The sequence below is a fragment of the Macaca nemestrina genome, chromosome 9, assembly GCF_043159975.1.
Source record: "Macaca nemestrina isolate mMacNem1 chromosome 9, mMacNem.hap1, whole genome shotgun sequence".
Taxonomy (NCBI): domain Eukaryota; kingdom Metazoa; phylum Chordata; class Mammalia; order Primates; family Cercopithecidae; genus Macaca; species Macaca nemestrina.
The window spans coordinates 61822153-61848029 of record NC_092133.1 but is presented as its reverse complement, the minus strand read 5'-3'; the positions used below and the strand labels follow the sequence as shown (position 1 = coordinate 61848029).

The following is a 25877-nucleotide window of genomic DNA, read 5'->3' as shown; positions in this document are numbered from 1 at the left end:
TTACTTCCAAATAACGACAACAATATAATGTTTTTATCCGAATGATGCAATTGGCCTTGTGGAAATAATAACAACTTCTTCCCAGAAGACATATACAAATATCCCGTTTTGTCTTTAGGTGATGTTCATTCCGCTAGTTGATTCACATGTAAACATTCTGCAACAAAAATACTAAGAGTAAAGTTAAATACCATCAATAAATCCTATGTTATGTATGAGGAAAATGTGAGAGTAGAAAAATATTTGGTTAACATATATACAAACATATTTAAATCAAAGTAATGAATACATGTTCTTTTTTTTCTTTCCTTTTTTTTTTTTTTTTTTTTTTTTTTTTTTTAGAGACAGGGTCCCATTCTGTCATTCAGGCAGGAGCACATGGGCATGATTGTAGCTCACTGCAGCCTCAAATCCCTCATCTCAAGGGATTCTGCCACCTTGGCCTCTTGAGTAGCTGAGATTACAGGTGTGAGCCACCACATCTGGCACACATTTTCATAATTATTTTAGTTCATACTTCTGAAACTACTGACGCAATCATAGCTGGTATTTATAAATGGAATTTATAGCCACTTTCTTCCAATACCTATTCTATATACACTTTGCCATGACTTATAATGAGTGAAAGATAGGCAGGGTTAAACAGGGAGGGATATGTCTTTATTTGTACTCTTTCTTAATGTATATTCATCTAGAATTTACGAGGAATCAGGTACAGTGTTCTTTGCATCATACTGTCACTTCCAGGGAGTAACAGAGAGAAGCAGATGTTTCCAAAGCAATTTCATCTACAAATAAGAATTCAACAGATGTCATCTTTTCTAAAAGTTAGCATGACTATCTCTTGTTTATATTTTCTTAAACTCTCTCAGATATCTCCCAGAAAAAGTACAGTAAAAAGTAAAATTGGCATTTCAGTTAGGTAAGTCTTTTTTACTTTTTTTTTATTTTCTATTTTTTTTTTGTTTGTTGGTTTGTCTCTTTGTTTACCTAGTCCACTGTTTACCTCTTTCCTCCCATAAAAGTCTATCACAAACTAAGCTTCACATGTGAAAATTTTGTTAGTATCTTTTGAAGACTTTAATCTATGAAACTAATTAAAATATGTACAGTATAGATAAAAACAGGCTTCTTCAGCTCTCCATTTGAGATTTCTCTACACTGAATTATTAATTAGAAATACCTGTGTATAGATACAGTTATTCAGATGGCCACTGATCTACCTCTTATGGCAAATATTTGTCTTTCACTTTCACCGAAAATATCAGGTTTTCATTTTAGCTTTAGAAATAAAACTTTATTCCCACGTTTTCTGCCTGAATTCCTTTACTGTCAATCATGACCAAAGACACAGACTATGATTTCAAAATTGACTTTGAACATATGCCTGCCATGTTTCCCTATAGTCTTTTTATTTTGTTGCTTTTGTTCTGACATCTGTAATATTTATAATAAGTCACTGAAATTTTCTTAAAATTTAATACCATATATATATAATGTGTTTCTTTTTACGCAGAAGATGAGACATATTAGATAGGCAAACACTGACAAGGCAGAAAGGACCTTACTCAAGTGTTATACCTGTGGGGAGATAGAGTAGGGAAGAGTCCTAGGCTGTCACAAGTAGCATGAAGGGTGTAAGAAAAATTGCTCTCAAAATAATAATTTGCTTGAGAATTTAATCTTATGTGTGTATAGAATGTCAGATAAATACGTAGGGAAGTGTAGCAGCACCTCTTTTTATTTATTTTACATTTTATAAAACAATAAAAAAATAGAACTTTGCCTCTGGATAGAAGTCTAGTAGTCCCAAGAACAGGAAATCTGTAAGAACTAAATTGGCTTTGTGCCTGAATGCATTTCTTCAGTACTATATTGAACCCAAAAATTAAATCCCAACTAATTGAAGAATTCAATTCAAGTCCTGTTCTTCAAGACAGGTAGCTCTAAAGTTAATACCTCCATTGAACAGAATAAGAGATGCCTGCTATTTTCTTGTGTAGTTTCAAGAAGAAAAAAAAAGAAAAGAAAGAAACCCGGATAGCAATATCGTATTTACCTGAAACATAGAAAGAAGTACAGTAAAGTTTTTTGCCCAATTTTTAGAATGCCCTATTATGCGGTATGGAATAATCATGGACTTTATTCTTACAGTACTAATAATTTTTAGGCGCTCAAAAACATTTCTTTGTGATAGAGAATGTTTTCAGAGATTGTGCCTCTCAATTCATGCTTGTTTTATTTTATGGTGAGGAACTTACTGACACTATTTTGGAACAAATTTATAGTTCCAAAACCAGTTCATTTAATATTGGGCACTTTACAATCACAAATAACCTTGATAAATATCAAAGGGTTTTTTTGTGTTTTTTTTTTTTTGCACATACATAATTGGTGACAAAAATGAATCCATATAATTAGCTCCTGACTTAGTGAAATTGTGGTAGAGTTGAGTGATGCTTAAATGTGAAATAATTAAACCTTAGAACTTTTGAGACTTCTTTTGCATGAAGGAAAGCTTATAGCAAATATAATTTATACAAATGCAAAACATTTTATAAAATATAATTAGATGTAAAATTAAAAATGAATAGTTATATAGCTAAATGCATATCCCGAATGATATCCACTTCTACATCACTTTAGAGTTAACAAGGCACTTTCTCATATATTACCACATTTGACCATCATAACAACCTATTTCATTGCCATTATCCTTTTTATGATAATGAGAAAACTGATCCCATGCTGTAGAGCTTGAAGTGGCATAACTGGACTTAGACACAGATGTTTTAATTCCATGCAAATATTTTGAACTGCTAATAGACTGAATTTAACAAAGATGTATTGTGCATGCCAATTCTGTGTTCAGCATCCCACTCTGTATTGGTAGTGCAACAAAGAAGTTGCTCTTGAGATAGCTGTAGAAATACCTTGTAAAAAAATAAACATAACTAACACATGTAGCAAAGAAGCATGAGGTCAATCTGCAGCCCTATACATCAGCTCCTGTTGAAAGTAAACCTTGCTTACTATATAAATTGGTAGCTTTTATCCTTATAACTAAGGATAGTGGAGCGATTTTTAATATGTCCATTCAAAGAGCAAATTGAGACTATTGGTGTATTATCTTTGAAGTGCTACCAATGTCCAATATCCAATCTAAAAAAAAATCAAGATTTATTATGCTAAGGATCATAGAAAATGAGCACAAACTTCTTTGTTAATATTTTTATGGTGTTCATTCTGTCAGAAGAAACCCACAAATGGCACCTCTGTCTGTTCCACTGGCAGGAAGTTGTAACATCTAATAGAAGTGAAAAGATATGTTAGTTTCCCCAGATACTCCATAGAAAACTCTGACATGTCCTTGTTCACAGAGCAGAAATAAACATTTCAACCATGGGAATCTCTTTGGGGAATATAGATCCTGTGGCTATTTTGTTTTGTGACACAACACAAGTTTTACTCTATCTATTCTTTTTAAAATAAAACCTGTATTCCATGGTACATAATGAAGTAGCTCTTCTCGATTTAAATCACATTCTTATGTGTGTTACTTCTAAATGTCTTATTAGGTTGGCCTATCTATAGTTACTGAGTCTTTATTATACGAAACCTTGTATTCCTTTAAACGTGAAATTATCAAAGAAAAACAGATATGATGTGTTTTCTGTTTGATTTTCACCTTTATGTTACTGAGCTCAATCCCTATAATCTGTAGTCTCACATCATGGATGAATTACCTTTTGGAATCAAAGTCTGTCATTTCTGGTGCATTATTCTTTATGGGATAATCTGTAATTTAAGAAAGATACTTAAGTGGCAATCTACCATATGGCATACTATCCTAAGAAGACCAATGCTTGTCTCACATTGCAATTAAAGTTGTTTAAAAATTGTGATGTTAAGTCTTTCAAATATATCCAAACTACATAAATACTATCCTAAACACAAATTGTAGCCATTGGCAGCCAAATATACATATAATTTTGGTTAATTATATTGATCAAGCCTCATTTCTAGCAAGTTGAACAGAATCTCAAGTATCTATCTATATGCAGATTGTTGGCATTGGGGAATGAATATAATACATTTTTCCTCTGCTTATAAGATATTAAAGTGGAAATCAGACAACATACTTCAGCATAATTTGAAATGTAAAATAATGTATGTGGTATTTGTGGTCTTCTAAAAACTTTGGTGAAGTGATTTTCTCAAAATATTTTTCATTCTACATAAGAGTAACTAGATACAAGGTAATGCGTTGTTTTACCTAGAAGCCAGATCTTTCAGCTGGTAAAGTGATTTGGAAAGTATTGCTTATGGAAGCAATTTGGGCAACCCATTTTGATTAGAATACTAAAGAAGAAAACCTATAAGCATTTCAATAAATAATATTTATGTACTCATTTAGGAAACAAATTTATACGAAGTTGTTGAGATGTATTCGCATAAACACTTCTTTAAATCTGTTAGCATATCCTAGGATAGTATGAAGCCAAGTTTTAATTAGGAGGAATGGCCTGTGGCTGTGGATTAGATATTGGTTAAGAGCTGTGAATCTGAATCTATACTCTTTCTCTAAATTAGTTTAAATATATACTGATTTGTTACAAATATTTGGGGTCAAATATGTTTTGAATCATTCATTAATACACCACCAATTAAAATATATCAGCTGTTATTGAATATTTCTAAACTACAAAGTGTTATTCCCAGTATTTTCTTGAGATGCATGTGAGTTTTAAATAAGTAGAGTTTAAAGGAGTAATCATAAACAAACAAACAAACAAACAATCGTTATGGAACTGTTTTTGTTTCAAAAAGTTAAGGCTCAGTCTATATTGCCAACTAGTCAATAAATTTTGGGCAATTGGGTAATTTAGCTATTTTAATGGTAAATATCTGACTATACTAATGTGTTCTTTTATGCCCTGTAATGTTGCCAGGAAATTAAAGTTGTATTCTTATGGCTAGAATATAGAAAACAGCAAGAATACGACACTGCCTTTTAGTCCTTTTCATCCAACCAATGTAAAGCTCAGCCCCTTATACATTATATAAATTAAATAAATGTTATCTCGTTTTTAAAAGCAAAGATTTTTAACCAATTTTTAAAACAGTTGAAGTTAGCTGGTAGGTAACTTCGTGGATTTTTGATATGTAGCATAGAGAATTGGTACAAGCCTAGATTCTGAATCTGTTTTTTTCAGGTTCAAATCCTGGCTCTGGCACTTATTGATCTCAAGTGTACTAGTCATTTGTGTCTCAGATTCCTCAATGTAAAGTGAAGCAATACTATATACCTCAAAGGATTGTTGTGAGAATACTTGAATGAATACATGCAAAATGCCTAGAACAGTACCTGCACATAATTAGTACATCGTGTTACCTATTACTATTAATTAAAGTTAGATACAGTGGACATTATTCTATTTGCTCTAAGATTGTTGGAATGTGTCAAAGTCATTATTTGCTGTCCTTTTTTTTGGAGTAACTGTATTTGATTTCTGAAACTCTGATTTCTGATCCTTTTATTTGCACTTCTATTATTCAGTTTACATACTGGCAAACTGGGGATTCTATTAGTAGCTTATTTCAGACATTTTTTTTTTACATAGTAAGAGCTAATAAAATATATGACACTTTCCAAATAAAGAAATATATGTCTTCCAGTAAATCAGTAGAGAATTGCATTTAAACATGTGTAACATCATTCATCTGAGTATCTTAAAATTGCCTTATGGACAAGTATGACTCTATTTAAGAGCCAGAGAAAATGAGATCTGAAATTACTTTTTCAAAAGGTCAAAAGGCAGAAAGCTAGTAACAAAATTGAGATTTCTGAATTTGTACTTGAGCAGCCTAATCACTAAGCCTACCTGAGTCCTCTTAAGTTGTCCTAATGACCTAGATGGGTGAACAGTTAATTTTCCACATGAGTGCATTAGAGATAGGACCACTTTTCTCCATCACTCTCTTTGGCTCTTCACTGTCTTTCCCACACTGATTTCCAAGAAGCCTGTGTGTTTCTTTGATGAGAAAGTTCTGGTAAACCTGAAATCAGCTGAATAACTTTTTCCTAGTGTACAATGGAATTGTCCAGGTTTTTGCACAGACATGGTCTGATGAACTCTCAGAAAAATGGATGTAAAGCCTCTCTAGATATGATATCCTGGACAGGAAGACCTTTAGTCTCCTCTCTTGCTACGTGCAATAATCTTCTCTGTTTAATGTAGATTCCAGGAAAGGGGTTCATAATAATTGCGTTCCCTCTGGAGGAACTTCCCTTAGTCAGATAAGGCAAAGTTCAGAGAAAGCTTCTCTGAGAGTTTTAGGGGAGAAACAGGGTAGAGAGACGGGGTGGGAAGACAAGTTCAGAAAGATCTTGGTTCTGAGGCTGCTACTTTAGTTCAAAGTACTTAGCATGTCAAAGTGCCATACTTTGTAGTGTCATTTTCTGAGCTTCAGCACATCTGTGGTAGACTTCTTTTTCTTTGTACCTCTAACACAAGCAAAGTATTGATATATCGTTTTTCACTTACCTTACATTTTTTTCTCAATGAGATCTGCATTTGCTCTGTATTCATCTTCTGATATATTCCATAAGTGCCCTTTTAAGACTTCAGCCCCTGTCTTTTCAAGCTTATATTGACCTCACATTTCCTGTCTCAAACTGATTTCACATTGAATTACCAAGTATTTTATATCAAATCTACATTATCTTGTAATGTGGAACTTAAGGAAATCAGGGTCTTTTCATGCAGAATTGGGTTTGTGCCAGCTCGAGGTTTTTAGAAATCCAAATATTCCACCAGTATATTTAAAGCTGGTTTCATAAACCCCTAAATAACACCCCTAAATAACTCCTTGTTGAACCAGGGATGTGGTGATTTGATGTAGGTTATGAACTCTTATGAAATTGGGTGGCAAAAATCCTGTGTGTTTCTGTGTGTGTAAATATGTACACACACATATACCTCATATGTATGTGTATGTATGTGTATATATATAGAGAGAAAATATGTATATGTATATATATATAGAGAGAGAGAAAAAAATAGATGACTTTTTTAGGAGAAGTTTTATTGCTTTCATCAGATTCTCAAGAAGAACCAAGACTCAAAAGAAGAAATGAAAATCCAAAATATATATGTAATAGAAAAATCATTTTAATAAATAGGAAAGGCTTTTTCAAGTGCAAAGAATATGATGTTGATAATAAAAACTTACAGAAGTGATCAAAAGAGTATTCATTAGAGACACTATAAATATGTGAGCTGGATATAAAATGATGACTAGTGTTTACCTGTGTGGAGAGTAGAGGAGCATTCAAGGAAACTATTTCTATTTAATTAAAAGCCTGAAGAAAAGTTTTGAAAAAGAGCCCACTTACAGGATAGCAATGCTAATAACTTCCATTTTTATCATCACTGACTACACAATCAGTCCTGTGCAAACTGTATTATATAGATTGTTTAGTGTTCACTGTTCCCCTATAAGACAGGTACTATAGTGTATTTAATTATCCTATTTTACATATATAAAACTGATGTTCAGTAATGATAGTAAGTTGATACTGATGATATATTAATAACTCATAAGTGGACAAGGCCAGATGTAAACCTTAACCATTAAACTCTGCCTAGCCAGTGCTAGCTGGAGTGGTTAGTTGATTTTGTGATGAAAATAGAAATAAGATTCTGCAGGAAAGAATTAAATTGGCACATAAATAAAACCCTATTCATCTCTCATTCAAATTTAGCTTGTTAATAAGAATCCACATCATCAATGACATCTTGGTCTGCTGTGACTGAAAAGCTGTTACCACTGATTTCGAATGCATGAAATTAGTATTTAACAAACTGTTTTAAGCCTTTTTTCCCTTTCAAATGACTAAAAGTGTTCTTTAATAATGAAAATTCTTGCTAGCCATTGTCTTCTTTACCATGTTTCTGTCGTATATGATACCCTTTTAAAATGCTAATTAAAGCTCTGACAAAAGTTGAAGAAATTCTGCAACTCATTTGAAGTAAGAATAGATATTAACACTTTTCACTTTGTGATAATGTGCCTTGTCATTGCTGAGTAATATAAAGCTGCTTTTTTCTTCATATTTCACAAAATGAGTTAGAGACAAGTTGCTGACCTTTTAATAAGAGTCTCACTAGAACACTGAGTCAGAAAGCAAATTGAATTGGTAAGCAATTATTAGGGATTATACTTAGTTTTGGACTCTAATCAGTGTGAATGGAATGTGCAGCTACCATAGACATGGTTGGAGTTGAATCAGGAGCTTGTATTATTAGACTCTATAGAATGCTTGTATGTTGAATGGACCAGAAGATGTTGTGTCAGTCTTATAAGACACTCTAAGAAATAAAACAGATGCTAAATGCCTAAGTATAAAACGATTTTTTAAAATGAACCTGCTCAACATTTTTTTCATATATTAAAAGATTCAGAATAGAAACTCATAGTATTCCAGCTCATTGTAAATATCTTTATCTTCCTTAAAATAAACAAACTGACAACAAATCATCCCAGAAATTTTAGAATAGAAGGTGACGATTTTACACATTATTATTTTGTGGAAACTTACCTCATATTAGTCAAAAGGGCTCTCCCGCAGAAAATCGTTTTGGGATTTTTCAAGCCAGTCACTGTTTCTGTGTACTGCAAATGTCAAGGCACTTCCAGCTTTTGCTAAACTAAATGAACATACGAGTTAGCCACAGTTAAAAGATAATAATATATTTTTCTTTCCATTTTTCCTTTATGGAAAGGTTCTTGCTCTGTCACCTAGATTGGAGTGCAGTGGCACAATAATGCCTCAAGCAGCCTCCAACGCGGGAGCTTAGACGATCCCGGCACCTCAGCCTATTGAGTGGCCAGGACTGCAGATGCATGCTACCACACCCAGCTAATTTATTTTTTATTTAATTTAAAATTGTTTTAACAGTTGGGATCTTGCTATGTTGCTCAGGCTGGTCTTGCACTCCTTCTCCTCTCTTTAAATCATTTCTAGATGACATATAATATCCAAGACAAGGTAAATGCAATGTAAACTGTTGTTATATTGTATTATTTAGGGAATAATGACCAAAAAAAGTCTGTACATGTTCAGTACAGATGCAACCATCCTTTTTTTAAAACAATTTACAATCCATTGTTGGTTAAATGTATGAATGCAGAACCCGTGGACGAGGAAGGTTGACTATATTTTTATGTTACGGAAACTTCCAGTACTGCAATGTTATTAATTTCTCCTATGTATAAGTTTCTACTTTTGTATACTTAGTTCTTCAATCAATTGAAGGTGAACTTTGTGAAAATATAAGGAAGAGTTCTATTTCATTTATACATTTCTGTTATATTTTGCACTGCTTATAATGTGTTTAGTTTTCTTATAAGACCCTGTGTCCATGGCTTCATTTCCCCCCAAATGTTCAGATATACGTATATATCTTACTTATATGATAAAATTTAATTTGGCAAATTCTTATAAAAATCTTGTTGAGATTTTGATTGTTTAAACGTAAGTAATACATTTAGGGAGAGTTGGCATATTTTTTATATTGAGACACTGCCACCAAAAAGAAGGCATGTCTTATCATTTATTAACATCTTGCATTTCTCATCAACCTTTCATATTTTTCTTTAAATGGTTTCTGGACATGTCTTCTAAGATTAACTTATAGGCGTTTTAAAAATTATTTTGTAATTATCAAATTTTTAATTTTCCCCAGTTAGTAGTTGCTGCTATTAAAAAGATCTATTTTTTATTTTTAATCATACTATTTTATTAGTTCTTATTCAAAGAGACCCTTCACACAATACCTCTTTATTGATCTAGAGCCCTCTGATACTGACCATGCATGAAATACCCTCTTCATTCTATTGTGAAAATACTAGTATTACAAATTTTGCCTACTAATTACTGTTCTTACCTAAGTCACACTAAGATCTTTGGCCATCTTACTTAGTCAGATACATATTACAGTCTTGCAGTATATGAATCCTGATGATGGGTGAATGCATGGATAAATGAGACAACTTGAATTTGAGAGTGATTTCATGCCAGTCTCTTAACTAGTCTAAGTATTTTTAAATTTCAAATCTATAAAAAGTGAGAAGAAAAATAATACCTATATCATGAATGGTTTTATGGGACAAGTAAAATAACTTTTTAAGCTATAAAATAATGAAAAATATTTCATGCTATTTCTATTACTATAATACTTTGGCTGTAAGTAATGTTATGCCTATAGGATTTTTCTTTTAAAAGTTCTTTGGTTTGATATATCTTGAGGGTACATTTTTCTTAGGTATTCTATATATTCCTTTATAGAAAAAAAAAAAAACTGGGCCAATATAAGTGAAAAGTGGAGATTAAAGTTCAGAAATTTCACACCACAAAGTAATTAAATGTTATCTGTTTATACATAGAAATACACTGTATGTGTCTTTTGCCTAATTTAAAACGTACATGAATTTTAGTTTTCTCTTAAACCTAGAAAGTAACATGATGGGTAACTGGAAGTGGTCAATTTGATTTTTTAGTTTATTATCACCTTACTGTGGCTTTTAGCAAAGTTACTTAATCTGTTTGTTTCTCTTTTGCTAATTGTAAAAAAGAAAAATAATTGTTGAAATAACTATGGCTTAAACAGAAAAGGAGGATCTCACCATATGGAATGTAGATTTTTTACAGATATTAAAATGTTGCTTTAGCAACAATAATAATTTTATTTCAAGGAAGACCAATGCAATGTAAATTTTGGTCTTAAAAAAACACTCCAACAGGATTAGTAAAAAGGCCTATAAGATCTTTCAAGACCCTGACTACCTCTTTCAAAACATCATTTGTTGAGTAAAAAGTAATCGGAAACATTCTGGGTTCATCTTGAAAGTGATGTAATCTAAAAAAATAAAAAATTAACGCAAGAGAAATAAAAAAAGATGTAAGAAATTTGGGTCAAACTTAAATGTCAACAAATCCTCTCATTTGTCAGAGACATAAAAGATTAAAATGTTTAGACTTTATTTAACTTAAAAAGAGCAATGCTTTAATACTTGGAATCTTCACTATTTTACTCTCTATTATTTTAGGGAATAACAAATCTCAGAGTAGGAAGAAATATTAGGGTTATCTATTCCAACAGGGTCAATGACTTAACCTCTTTTATTGTATTTCACTTGAATGTTGGCTTATTTTCCTATCTACTCCCTCACACAAATTGTTTCAATTTGGAACAACCTGGTTATCTATTGCTTATATTGATCTTAAATTTACTTAGAGATGACTTAGATCCTATATTCAAATAAAGTAAAATCAGAATAAAGAGCAGCTGCAGCTACACAGTATGATGTTATTTGATAGATCTGTGCCCTTATGTTTTGCAGAGAAAAGAACACAAACAAAATGAGAAAATAAAAAAGGAAGACACTTAGAAGGGTAATTGTTCTTAGTACTTTCTAACTATAAGAAGAGGCATTGTCATTTAAACAAAGGTGTTATCCAGGAGACAGGCATGCATTTGGCATGATCCTAACATATAGTCCTTAGAAAGACAAGTAGAAGGAAAACACCACCCCTCCACATATAATATATAGTTGGAAAATTGATAAATTAATATAGATACAGACTTAGCAATTTATGCATATGTAAAATTCTATGACTTTATCTCTATATCTGCAATTATTTTTATATTACAGACACAGAAATTTTTCATGAGAACATGCTGGTATTTGAAATGTTTTAAAAAATCTGTTCCATTTAAGTAAGGCTATCTTAGTCGATTCCCCCATCTTCCAAAATCATGTTGCAAAACAAATATCAACTAATGATAGAACCCAGAAACAAAGCTTTTTAGAGACACAAGGAAAAGCACGGTAGTGGAGAGGAAGCTGCATCAGGCTGGGCACGGTGGCTCACGCCTCTAATCCCAGCACTTTGGGAGGCCAAGGCAGGCAGATTACCTGAGGTCAGGAGTTCGAGACAAGCCTGGCTAACATGGTGAAAACCCATCTCTACTTAAAATACAAAAATTAGCCAGCATGGTGGCACACGCCTATAATCCAAGCTACTCGGAAGGTTGAGGCAGGAGATTCACTTGAGTCCGGGAGACGGAGGTTGCAGTGAGCTGAGATTGTGCTACTGCACTCCAGCCTGGCCGACAGAGCAAGACTCTGTCTCAAAAAAAAAAAAAAAAAAAGAAAGAAAGAAAAGTTGCAAGCATCTGAACTCCAGGACTTTAAAGAGAAAATGTTAAGTGAAAAGGGTGGTTCCCGTTCTCAAGAGATTGGAGAAGTTGGCATGTTCCTGAGGCAGAGACTCTAGCACCAGGGGAAAAGGCAGGGAACAAGGGTTACCTAGAAGCTGAGAGGTGCATTCTTACTCACATGATTTATGGAGGGGGAGTTTTCTGGAAGGGGGAAGTGAGATAATAGGACAAGCCAAAGAAAAGACATAAGCAAAAGTGTGATCTCAGTTGAAGACTAGCCTCAGCCTGATCCAATGGCAACTCAGGAGTACCAATTGCCCCAATGAATTGGTCAGAGCTTGAGGCAAGGAGACTATCCTTTGCTACCCCAATGTCAGGCCATCATTCGTTTAGGGATATCCTGGGGCATAATTAGGGTTGGCGTGACATCCCAGGCAAAACAAAAGACAGTTTTGAATAAAATCAGAGACATATAGGATGTAGGGAGAATTATTTACAGCCTCAAAGTGTTAGATTTTAAGTGTTGAATAATTCCCACCAAAAGTCAGAGTTAATATTTTGGTTTTTAGTATTGGTGTGGGGGCCTAGCAGGTATGAATGGTACCTACACGTCCTTTTCAAATAAGCAATATTTTAATATTTACTCGAATTCGTTTGGTTTGAGCATTGCACTCATACCTGTAGCCAGGAGAGATGGGATATACTGATGGACTTTGAAAGTCCGAGTTAATGGGGTCACCTAATCCAGGATCATATGGATTATTAAAAAGAGGTATAGAAATAATGGGAAAATGAAAGAAAAATGTGGTTGTTAGAAAGCAACCACATGTTTGTTACAATTACCCGGTACGCTCTTGTGTTTATTGACTGGGATACAGAGTCAGAGTGAGGCTCAGACATTCAAAGGAAAAAATGCCTCGTGTCCTCTGACCTTCAGTCCAGAGCTCTTTCTATCATACCGATTTCTTCACAATCCCTCTACTTAGTTTCTTCTAAACCTGTCTAATAAAATCGAGGTCCTTTTCCATGAGAGTTATAAAATAGTAGTAAGTAATGAATTCTTAGCTGCATTCTACTACTCATTTTCTTGTGTTAATCACTGCCCTGCATTAAGACCATCTTTCCACAGCGTTTTAAAGAAATTATAGACACCTGGGACTCATTTTCACAGGTTCCAATTTAAGAGATTCAGGCTAGAGTGTGGATGCTTATTATATTATTCAAGGCATTCTACAAGTGACTGCACAGCAATTAAAACTCCTATTAGGTTGGTGCAAAAGTGACTGAGATTTTGACCATTACTTTCATTGGCAAAAATCGCAACTACTTTTTCACCAACCTAATCATATCTATGTTTGAAAATTGCTAAAATCAAGGAACCTGTATAAAGACATTGGCTGATTACCTGTTATATTCTGGACCAGTTCCTTTAAGATAAGTGTTCTGTTCAGCAATTATATATTTGCAAGTTTTGATTCATCTTACATAAAAGGCCCATAGAGCAATTATCACCAGGCTTCTATAAGTAGCGGCAGCCACATTGCAAGATTTAGGGAAGGCATTCTTGGCCATCATGAAAGAGTGAAGCAAAACTTCACTCTATAGAAATAAGTTTTAAAAATACTCATTTCTAATAGTGTTTCTTTTATATATAATGTTGGGAAGTGATTTCTAAGATTTTAGAGATGAAAGTAAATAATTATACACAACTGTCCAAAAAAAGGGGAAGCCATTTAACATCTCTGATAAATTAATTAAGATATATATTCAAAATGGGTTATTTCACTTAAATTGATTATTTGTTGTTTTCTTTACCAAACTGCTGTATATAAAGTAAATTGTATTGTCATCTTTAAAATGTTAGAATATTCTGAATATTAATTAATAAATATTAACTTCATGACACCAAAGTCAAGTTTTAAAAAATTGGAAAGTATTTCTTTCTAGATGTTTCTTCAATATAAGTCTAAGTTGGTGGTGAGTCATTTGAAGAATTCACTTATATTGGAAAATAAACTATTCTGCTTTTTAGAAGTTACAAAGTACCAGTTAGCAAATCTATTTATAAATACAGGACAAAATATTCTCCAAAAATTTCAGATAAATGAAAGCCCCCTCTGCTTGGTTTTTAGAATACTTAAATTATTTATGATAATTTTAAATACCTGGTAAGTATTTTCCAGTACATTGCTCTCTTTATTTAATCTTCTCTTTCTTGCTTATTTTAATTTTGCTTTCTATAAATAATTAATAGGTAGGTTAAAAGACTATAACTATAGTCAATTCATCAAGTTACTTCAACTGTTTCCATTTGTGTGGCTATTTATCACATTTAATCCACCTACTAAAAATAACATTGAGAAAATTTAAATACACACACACACAAACACACACAGTTTAAAGGACCATTTATTACCTCAAAACTACAAGGTAAATATACAACTAGGCAAATAGAATCAGTGACATAGAACAGACCATTTAGTCTCAGTATGTGTAAAAGCTTCATAGGAATAATATGTAGAGATAAAACTCTGGGAGTAAGAGGTGAATTGTCCAATATATCGAGTTGAGAAAATTGAACGACATTTAATGATTAATTAATTCAGATATACATTTTACTTTAGGCATTTTAAAAACCAGAAGAATGGAAGAATTTGCAATAAAAAAGAAGATTTATGTAAGCACTAATGAGGAAAGTTTTTTTAAGCATTGACAAAGTAATAAGAGACAAAGGCAATAGATATGACTTCATAAATTTTGAATATTCGTGCACATAAAATATACACTTTAAATTATAATTAAAGGAAAACAAGTTAGAAACTAATTTGAGTTAAATATAATTGTTAAAACATTTAAGTACTCTTAAAAATTGATAAGAAGATCACCACACCTTCAGCAGAAAAATAGTCACGGGCTCTAAAAGACATTGCCAGGAAAATATACACAATTGGCCTTAAGCTGCATAATGTATTGTCATTGGTGATTATTTTGTACCTGTGGTCTGTGAATTTACTCTCTATCTGCTCTTAAGCCCTCCCTAAATAATCCCATTTATGCCTGTGCCTTCAGTTATACTCCCAGGACCCTCACATTTGTATCTTCAGCTGAGAATTATTTTTTGTGCTTCAAGTGATTCATGGATATAAACAAAACAAAGGTTTTCTCCACAGTTTCTTAAAAGTAGCTCACATTTAACAAATTCAAAATATATTACATGACCCAGTCACTCACAAAACTTATTCTTCTACGGGTCTCCATCCATCTCATGATACAAGCTAGAAAATAGAGTGATCATTGACCACTCTTCCGTCATCATGAATGCCCAAGACATCTCCTGGTCCTGTCAAATGTACCTGCAAATATTTCCAATTCTTTTCTCATCTACCTTCTCATCTTGTCTCCGTGCATTCACGTGGGCTTCATTCCAATTTATTTTCTGCATTAAAAAACATAACTTTGTTTAAAAGCCAAGTGAACGTGTTGTCATTCTCTATTTAAATCTCTTTAGTGCTTCTCATTAAGATCCAAGGAAAAGATTTAAATGCTATCTAGTTTTTAGGCTTATATTTTATATTCACCTATCTCCCCAGACTAATATCACCAAAGAACAACGCTGTCTCCTACTCCAGATCCTTTATACACATTAGTCTTCCCAGAACATTTTTTCTCTGCTTTTTTGTGTCTAATGGCTATTACTCCTCTTTTAGCTCTAAGTTCACTGAGAATGCATCCATGGCAATTTTACATGAACCAGAGATTTAACTTCCCTATTATGATCTCTCATATCACCTTGTACTCTCCTCCATAGCACCGACCACAGTTTTACAACTGAAACTGTAGCTATTACATTTATTTTTGTGATTGTTTCATTTATGCCTACCTTTTTCCATTCATTGTAAAGTTTATAAACTTACCTACTCATCATCTCTCTAGTATCCAAACCAGTGTCCAAAAGATAGGAAACCACAAAACCTTTGATCTACAAGTAAATGAAATAAAGTCTGTATACAACAATGGGATGAAAAAGAATAATTGGATTCTATTCTGTAAAACTGAAATGGAAGTATTGCCTTTAAATATTTCCACTGGGAGTAAACTCAGTACAATCTTTTTTGAAAACCATACTGACTAAAAGATAATCCTTAAGAATAGTTTATTTATTCTAGTAATTTCACTTCAGATATTGTAATTTTTAAACTAGAAAAAGATGTTGCAAGTTCTTATTTAGTTGAATGAAAAAAGAATAAAATCCAAAGTAAATATTCAGAAAAACTAACAGGGCTGTGAATGAATATACACACACACACACAAATAAGAAATCCATTTCAATGTTACGTACTATGACAAAAGTAATACAAACACTCTACAGGTTTTAAAAATATTTTAGGCCAGTCACGGTGGCTCACGCCTGTAATCCCAGCACTTTGGGAGGCTGAGGTGGGCGGATCACAAGGTCAGGAGATCGAGACCATCCTGGCTAATACGGCGAAATCCTGTCTCTACTAAAAATATAAAAAATTAGGCCGGGTGCGGTGGCTCACGCCTGTAATCCCAGCACTTTGGGAGGCCAAGGGGGGCGGATCACGAGGTCAGGAGATCGAGACCATCCTGGCAAACATAGTGAAACCCCGCCTCTACTAAAAATACAAAAAATTAGCCGGGCAAGGAGGCAGGTGCCTGTAGTCCCAGCTACTCGGGAGGTTGAGGCAGGAGAATGGCGTAAACCTGGGAGGCGGAGCTTGCAGTGAGCTGAGATCCGGCCACTGCACTCCACCCTGGGCAACAGAGCGAGACTCCACCTCAAAAAAAAAAAATATATATATATATATATATACACACACATATATATATATATATATAAAATTAGCCAGGCGTGGTGGTGGGTGCCTGTAGTCCCAGCTACTCAGGAGGCTGAGGCAGGAGAATGACATGAACCCGGGAGTCGGAGGTTGCAGTGAGCCGAGATCGCACCACTGCACTCTAGCCTGAGTGACAGAGCAAGACTCTGTCTCAAAAAAAAAAAAAAAAAATATATATATATATATATCAATGATACATGAAATATATATATATATCAATGATACATGTAATAAATGAAATGTTGTTATAAAAGATTTAAAGTTTTAGAGATGGTTAAAATAATGCATATATATACAGTAATAAAACTAAGATTAAAATAGAAAATATAAAAAAGTGAACAGCAGTACCTGCCTCTCATCTTTTACCATGATTTTTGTCCATGTATTTTTCAACAAACATGACTCACTACTACAACAAAAATTTTTTTAAAAAATCACCAAGATTTCCTATTTCATATTTCAGATTACTTTTAGGAAACTGATCTAATAGTTAGTGACATGACTAATTCAACCTGCGTAGGCCATTTTCTGCTTTCAGAATGTATGTTTTCCATTTGCCATGAATGCTTAGATTCAATGAGGACCTCTCTGCAGGTTTCCTAACAAATCTTTAGATTCATGTCAGGTGTACATTCTGATTTATATACATTTAGATTACTTAAAATCAGTGAAGCAAACACAGTCATGATTGCTAAATACCGAGTCACAGAAATTCAGTATTAGTCCCACTAACTCTGTGCATTTCATATCTTAAAAAATGTTGATAGAGTTGGGGAGACGAAAAATAAAAAGTCAATTGGGCATAGAATAATTAAGTTGTGGGTGAAGCTAGAGATCATTTCTGTCCCGTGAAGCCTTGACAATATTTGGGCAGTGTCTCCTCATTTCATATTTTTTAATTTACTTTTTCCAATGAAAATGATACATATTTATTTTCCAGTAAGGGAAACTTTTACTGGCTGGGACTCTTTTAAAATATGAAGTCTAGTCACATTTTAAAAAGCAGCTTTCTCATTAGGTTAAAAAAACAGACCAGATAATTTAATCAACACAAACATTATTATGGATACACATAGACAAGTTTCATTAATGCCAAGAACCATCACAGGAATTTTAGACAATGCCCTTTATTTCTGATGAGCTAGGAGAAAGATAGAATACATTCCAAATAACATATTCCTTGGCCAACATACGGATTTTTAAAACTATCACCAGGAGATCACAGTACAAAATATAATTTAGACTGTTAATCCACAAGAGACAAATTACTTACTATTACAAATTACTTCTTAGCTTTCCATTAGCTTATATAAGTTCTAATCATAGGAATGAGTAAAATGTTGAGATTCCATGGTCCTTTTGCCATGTATGCTTGCTGTTTTGTAACAGTTTTGTTAGAGAACATAGAAAGCTTACCACTCAGTGCCACAAGTGAGAAGGAACAACAGCAACAAAAAAATTGTGGCCAGACATAGTGGCTCATGCCTGTCATTCTAGTGCTTTTGGAGGCTAAGGCAGAAGATTATTTGTGGCCAAGAATTCTAGGTTACAGTGATCTACGACTGTGCCACTGCATTACAGCCTGGGTGACAGAGTGAGACCCTGTCTCTAAAATAATAATAACAATAATAATAATGAATGTGGAATGCTGTCATTGTTAATAAAATAGCATATAAAGTAGAGAAAAGTTACCTAAATAGATGATGGTGTGACTTAGTTTTGTACATGGAGATCAATTTCACATTTTGTTTTCCTTTCAGAAAGAAAGATTAAAAAGCATTTTAAGAGATAACAGGGGCTTTTTCACAAGAATAAAAGGTTTAATTTATAAAGTACCAAGAAAATACATCAAATCAAAATATATATGCATTCAAATATATGGCTTCAAATTATACAAAACAAAGATAAACAGAAACTACAAAGAAGTAGCCATATTAACAATGATTGAAGGAGAAATGAAACTTATGTAAGTGTGAGTTCCAGTTATTGAAGAAAGAGTTGAAAAAATTAAGAAAGGGCAAGGAAGGTTTGAGTAAAACCAAAAATTGCAGAATATGTTTTCTTCAAGTACATACGGGCCACTGATAAAAAGTGACTAATTGCAGGTCTATAAACCAAACCTCAACATATGTTAAGCACTGAAATCATACAGAATATACTCTCTAATTGCAGTACAATTGAATTAAAAATGAATAAAAAATAAAACTAAGAAATCTCCAAATAATTAAAATCTAAAAATACAATTCTAAATAACACACACGACAAAGAAGCCGAAAAAAAAATTTATAAATATTTGAAGTAAATGAGAATGAAAACAATACATACATTGTTTGTAAGATACAGAAAAACAATTTGCTGAAGAACTTTGTTAAGTGAATATATTACAAAAGAAGAAACACTGAAGATTAATGAATCAAATATCCACCCCAAGAAGTTAGGCAAAGTTCAGTAAAAAGAAAATAAAAATAAAAGGATCCAAAGTAAGTAAAAATGTACAAATAATAAAGAATAAAGTACAAATAAATAAAAAGGAAAATAAAAATACAAAAGAGAGGATCAACAAAGTAAAATAGTAACTTTTTGAAAAGACCAATAAAATTGATAAAACTCTGGCAAGACTAATGAGAGAGAGAAAAAGAAAAGGAGAGAGAGAAAAAGAAAAAGAGAGAGAAATCTTATCACTGATATCAGATATGAGTAAGAAAATTTTATTGCTTCACTTTAGGCCCAGCAGAAAATAAGACAATAAAATACTGTGAACAAATTTATTTCAGCTAAAATGAAAAACTAAATAAAATTGACAAAGCTTTTAACAATACATATAAAACAAACAATATAGAAAACTTATGTAATTGTATATTTAATACAGAAAAGAAATTAGTAATTCTATATTTTACCATTGTGAAAATTTTGTGACTTAATGTTTTCATTGGGAAAACTTACCAAACATTTGAAGAAACCATATTTCAAATCTTAAATAAATTATTCCAGAGATTGGAATGAGGAAACACCCCTTAAATTAATTTAAATGGTAATTATAACTTTGATATTAAAACTGGGAACATCAGTACCAGCAGAGAAAATTACAGATAAACTAAAAGATACTAGATACAAAATTCTAAATAAAATATTAGTAAGCATAATGAACCAATACAGAAAGAGAATTCAACATTACCACTGTCAATCCTAAAAGAGCCAGTCAACATGTTGCATCCCATTAACAAGCTAAAGAAGAAAAATCATTTGAGTATCTCAGTAGTTTTAGCAAAAAATTGTCTTATAAAATTTGTGCTACCATACAAATAGAGTGGAGCTTACTTAATTAAACAAAGATTTTTTTCAACAATAAACAGAGAAGCAAAAACATAACAAAACAAAACAAAAAATTTTAGAATCATCATACTGAACGTGAAACATTAAAATATTTTCTCTATACAAACAAGGACAAAAGAAATACTCAAAATTACTACTTCTGTTCAATATTGGAAAATGCTGTAAAGAACTAAAATAAATTAAAACTATAAATATTGCAAATAGAAAATCTCTAAATGTTTATAGACAATAGGATTTTGTGTGTGTGCTAAAAATTCAATAGACTGGAAACATTAATTTTTCAGAATTAATTGGAAAGTTGAGCAAACTTCCTGGTTTCTAGTATAACATTCAGAAACACACTACAAAGAAAAAAATATAATTTACAGTATATGAAAAATATCAAGTACATAGTAAAAATTTTGACAAAACATGTACTTGAGTACAAAAAATAAAAGTATAAAAATTTAATGAAAATCTTTAAGAAGGTCTAAAAAATAGATTTATGGCATAGATTGCACTACAGAACAGAGAGTAACCTATAGTCTTTTCAAGTAATTATGCAGAGGCATTTAAGTACTGTTATGAAAATTATTGTACCTCTAATTTATACTACAAAAATTCTTCCCAAATAATTTATCGACTACATGTGACTAGCCAAACAAAGTTTTTATAATACAACATAGGAGGCAATCTTTATGAATCCATAAGGGACCAGTTGAAAAGCATTATTCATTAATTATGTTTATTAATACAAAGTATGAGAAAGATTCCTTAAATTATTCAAAAGCATGAACATTGACCTGAAATGATACTCATGATATATAAAATAAGAGGAAGAATAGTAAGTCCACAGTAATCAATGCCATTTGGCATTGACACTAAGAGAAGAGTATAGATTATGAACAGAATTAAAAGTCTAGAAATCAACTTTATATTTATGGCCAACTGACTTTTGACAAACGTGCAAAGATAATTCAATAGGAAAAGAATAGTCAGTTCACAAATGCTGCTGGGAAAATTATATATCTCCATTAAAATATTTTTTAATTAGAAAAAAGGGGGGAACCTTGCACCTCTACCTAACATTGCATAGAAAATTTATTAAAAATGGATCAAAGACCTAAATATAAGAGCTATAACCATAAAACAAACAAAAGCATCTGGAAAAAAGAGAGAAACAAATTTTTTTGACCTTGGATAAGGCAAATAATTTTTAGATATAATACCAAAATAATAATTCTTATAGGAAAAAATTGATAGACTGGACTATAACAAAATTTGAAACTTCTGCATCTCGAATGACATCATTATGAAAATGAAAATATGAGTGAAAAACTAGGAGAAAATACTTTCAAATCATGTATCTGGTAAAGAAATTGTATCCAAAATATACGCAAATTTTCACCATTCAATAAATGAGAAGAAAAAATTTTAAAATGGGCAAAATAGTTGAGAATATATTTCACCAAAGAGATACACAAATGACCCATGTCATTATTATTAAACTGCTTACTAAGCATCTGCAATTCTCCATGACTCTGAAGATTCTCGACAGGCCAAAGCTAAAGATATTGCCTCTGTCCACCATTTTAAAGGGCAAGAAAGTTTGAAATCTTTCTGATAAATACATACATATGGTGATAATGGAGCTAGAGCAAGGGTTATTGAACTTAGCCTGGGAAAGGAGAGGGCTTTATCCAGAGATATTTCCAAGGAGACAAGACAATTGACTTCAGTCTTAGAAGAGTAAGTTGTCTCAAAACATGTAAATGGAGAGTAGTCTGTTTAGTTTCATTTGCCCACTTTCATTAAATTATTTTTCTTTTTGGCTCTTAATTTTCTTATTCCTTCTGTGTTACCTTCCTCAAAAAACTGAGCTATTGGTCTTTATCTTCTGTGTAAAGTTTTCAGTTGTCATGTCTCAGGTCCCAGGGTGGCTTGCTGCATGAGGAAATGATCTTCATGTATTAATACCAACAGACTCTAAGGGCACATCAGGCATTTAAGGTTGTGTATGCCTATGGAAACTTGGACAAAAAAAAAAAAATCTTATAAACTTGCATAATGAAGTTCTCTCATTATTAAGCTGCCCCTATATTAGATAGAAAATAAATGCACATTAAATTAAATTTCTATTACTATATTTAGTTGCTGGGTCCATACCACAGACACTGGCCACAGATCCTGGCCAGTACTCAGACACAGGTATCCAGTAAAAGAACGGGCTAGGGGACTGCTGGCACTAGGGGCTGAAGAGAGTGAGCAGTCTTGATAAGCTGTAGCCACTTGTATTTATTCAGTGCAGATTAATGACAAAGACTTGGAGCCAACGCAACCTGTGGATAATTAACATTGTTGTCCCCCCTTGCAGGGAGCAGTCTTGCATGCAGATGATCAAAGGTCAGTTTCCAGACAACATAAGTAAACAAACTTATCTAGATAAACTCCTTTACACTCCCTTGTTATCTACTTGTTGCCCTCAGCCTGAAGGTAAAAGAATTAGCTGCCTTCAGCTTTTATTCTCTCCCAAAGCTTTGCAAAACCTCCCAGCCTTCCAAGAAGGTTTGCATCTTTCCCTATAACTTTTCTTATAACTTCTCCCACCACCCTGACCGATATCCTACATTTTGTGATGATACATACCCATTTCTTTCCTTTGAGTAGATACAACATAGATTAATTTAGTATAAGACGTACCACTTTCAGAACCAGCCTCAGAACTTAGTGACTGATATGTTCTTCATTGAGCAAAATCATCTTTGAATTTGGAACATATCTCAGTGGATCCATGTATTAGCCATGTGATTTTCAAATATATTACCTAATCCCTTTGAACATAATGTTCCTGATTTTTAAAAGGGAAGAATAATACCTACTTTATCAGGATTGAGTCAATCAAAGTTCAGTTAGGAAAATAGACACCACCTTATTTGTTATCAATAGAAAGGATTTACATGTTGTGCTTAGGAAACAAATGGAAGATTTGAAACCAATGTCAACACAACAGAAGTATATGGCTAGGAACAGCTCAGTCCACAGCTGTAGCAAATTCAAGATCTCTGGGAAACTCATCCAGATAATCTCAGCTTGCAGCAATGATGCAGCTTCTTAAATAGCTCATCTGAGTTACTTTGAACCTTGTAGCTGTCCAGGAGCAACTGTCTCTGGAGCATAATGCTCTGTCTTTGTCTCCTACATTTTATATATCAGACAGAATTTCTCATTTCTCTCTGTCAAAACCATAAGTGGAAGTGAATTCAATAGAGCTCAGTTCCTATTTTCCCTTGAATCAGGGAGAATTCAGAGGGGGTGGTGCTGATACCAACTTTGTAAGACAATTCAGCACTGGTTATTGAGATATAAAGATTAAATGAAAGGGGTTTAGTATGTAGTGTCACATACAGTATATATTTAATAAGTGGTGATTATTATCATGAAGTAAAGTTCTAAGGTGTTACATTGTCCCAAAGCAACCTAATCTATAGTTAATAATTATATACTGGAAAGACTGAATGTCCACTCTAATTATTTACTGACACTTCTAGAAAATCATGTATGCCATTTTTTAATTTTATATTAAATAGCTAAATTAAGACTATAGGAAAAATTGCCTTCATTATGATTTGATAGTGCTTTCATATATAAAAAACTAAGGCTTATACTTTTAACATATTGTAACTACCATTTCTAAATCATAAAGAAAGAGAAAAGATCTTTTGAGTATGCTGTACTTTAGTAGGAAACTGTATATTAATGGTTACATTTATAACATCTAAGAAAAGTTGAAGAGGGCGCTTTAAATTCACTGCTTCTTAATTCTTTCAATATTCTTAACAGCCCATTTATTCTACTGTATCATGAGAGTTCCATTAAACCAATACATTAAATTATTTCAGTGAAATGTTTAAGACACTTTTAAAATAAAGGCTGACTTCAAATTTTTTAGAGGCATTGTGGCTGACATTGAATAACCAGGATAGAGCTGATAATAGGATACTTTGCGCAGTACAAATACCTTTAGCAACCCTCTCTAATTAGCAATTTAATTGTAACCTACCCTTCAGAAGATATCCAAAACCCTATATTCAGCTTACGAATAATGCATTGTACGCAAATTATATAGTGAGTATTGAAACTTGCAGAACTACAAACTATGCTTTAATTTAATATTTGAATGGATTAACAATATTAGCAACAATTTAAAAAATGACATAACTGGTATAATTATGTACCCTAAGTAATTTAATATCTGCAGAAGTTCATGAAGTATGTACAATAGTCATCATGGTTTTTATGTTGATGAAGAAATTGAATCAAAGATGATTGAAATAACTTGCCCAGTATACAAAGCAATCAAGTGATGAAACCAAGACATTAACACAGCAGTCTGATTATATAACTGTTTATTCTAAACAGTATGTTTCTATGATAAAGAATATCAGGCCCAACCAGTCTCTCATTGCTCAGGTGAGTGTACTGAGGCCATACTTCCAGATTATTAGTCAATAATCTTATTATAATTAGAGAGATGGCAGAAGTACTGTATTTTCTAATATCCTAAGAAAATCTTTAATGTCCTTACTATCTTTAGTATCTTTAGGTAAAATCTAATATAAACTTATTTTACAACATGGTAATAAGTAGTAAAATGGGGTAAGATTGAAATGTGAAAAGTGAAAAAGAGAAAGTGGTGGGAGACTATTATTTTACATGCAGATAGGTATCTATGTTTTCCAATCATTTATTTACCAATATTATCACAAAGATCTTTAAAATAAGTTGTTGTGGCACAGTCCAGCCACTAGTCAGACCACATTGAAACTGCTGAGGAGCTGTGTAAAAACTCCTGTTCCTCTGTGATCTTCAAAATTAGCAAACTCCAAGAGATTTTAGTTTATCAGTTGGAATATACTTTATGTGGTTTCTTAGAAAATGAGAGAAATATTTATAGAACACTTGAGAAAATGTTGAGGATTTTTACTTCTTTGTTTGAGCGAAAAATGACAGTTGCTGTTTTTGGTGTAGTTCAGACGTCTATAGCTTAAAAACTTGAAGTAATGACCAGCTGATATAAATCTAGTGAACTGACTTCACCATCTGATAGTCAACTTCTGGAAAGCACTATTATTATATCAGAGATAATGTGGGTCAATTAAGATTATCAAGCTTTTACGTAACTTTTGGAACTCAAGGACTGAAACATTTCAGGGTTCACTGCTTTCATGCCAATGTAAAAGAAAAAAACGAAGACATACTTAAAGTGTAATTCATTCTAAAAAGTTTACTAATGGAACTGCAAGAAGCTTTAATTACATCTAGTTTGCTGATTCATTTTCAAGGCTTTTTTTCTTTGTGGATTTTAAATCAGAACATTTTAGAACCATGAAAACCTTTCAAAGAACATCTGATTCAGTTCTCCTAACATTTGCCTACAGACACTCAGATACTATCACTTCAAGTGCTTATTTAATTT

At 32.6% G+C, this 25877-nt stretch overlaps 1 protein-coding gene and 1 long non-coding RNA gene across 11 annotated transcripts in view; one reads left to right on the top strand and one right to left on the bottom strand.

Annotated features, from left to right (window-relative positions):
* The window catches only part of LOC139356062 (transmembrane protein 78-like), a 206279-nt gene that overhangs the window by 57707 nt on the left and 122695 nt on the right, over positions 1–25877 (top strand). The window lies entirely within an intron of this gene.
* Positions 1–25877, bottom strand: part of LOC139356064 (uncharacterized) — a 190698-nt gene that overhangs the window by 72654 nt on the left and 92167 nt on the right. Inside the window, exon 5 of the long non-coding RNA XR_011607445.1 lies at positions 8606–8714. This is a non-coding gene — a long non-coding RNA (uncharacterized lncRNA). The remainder of the gene's footprint in view (positions 1–8605; positions 8715–25877) is intronic.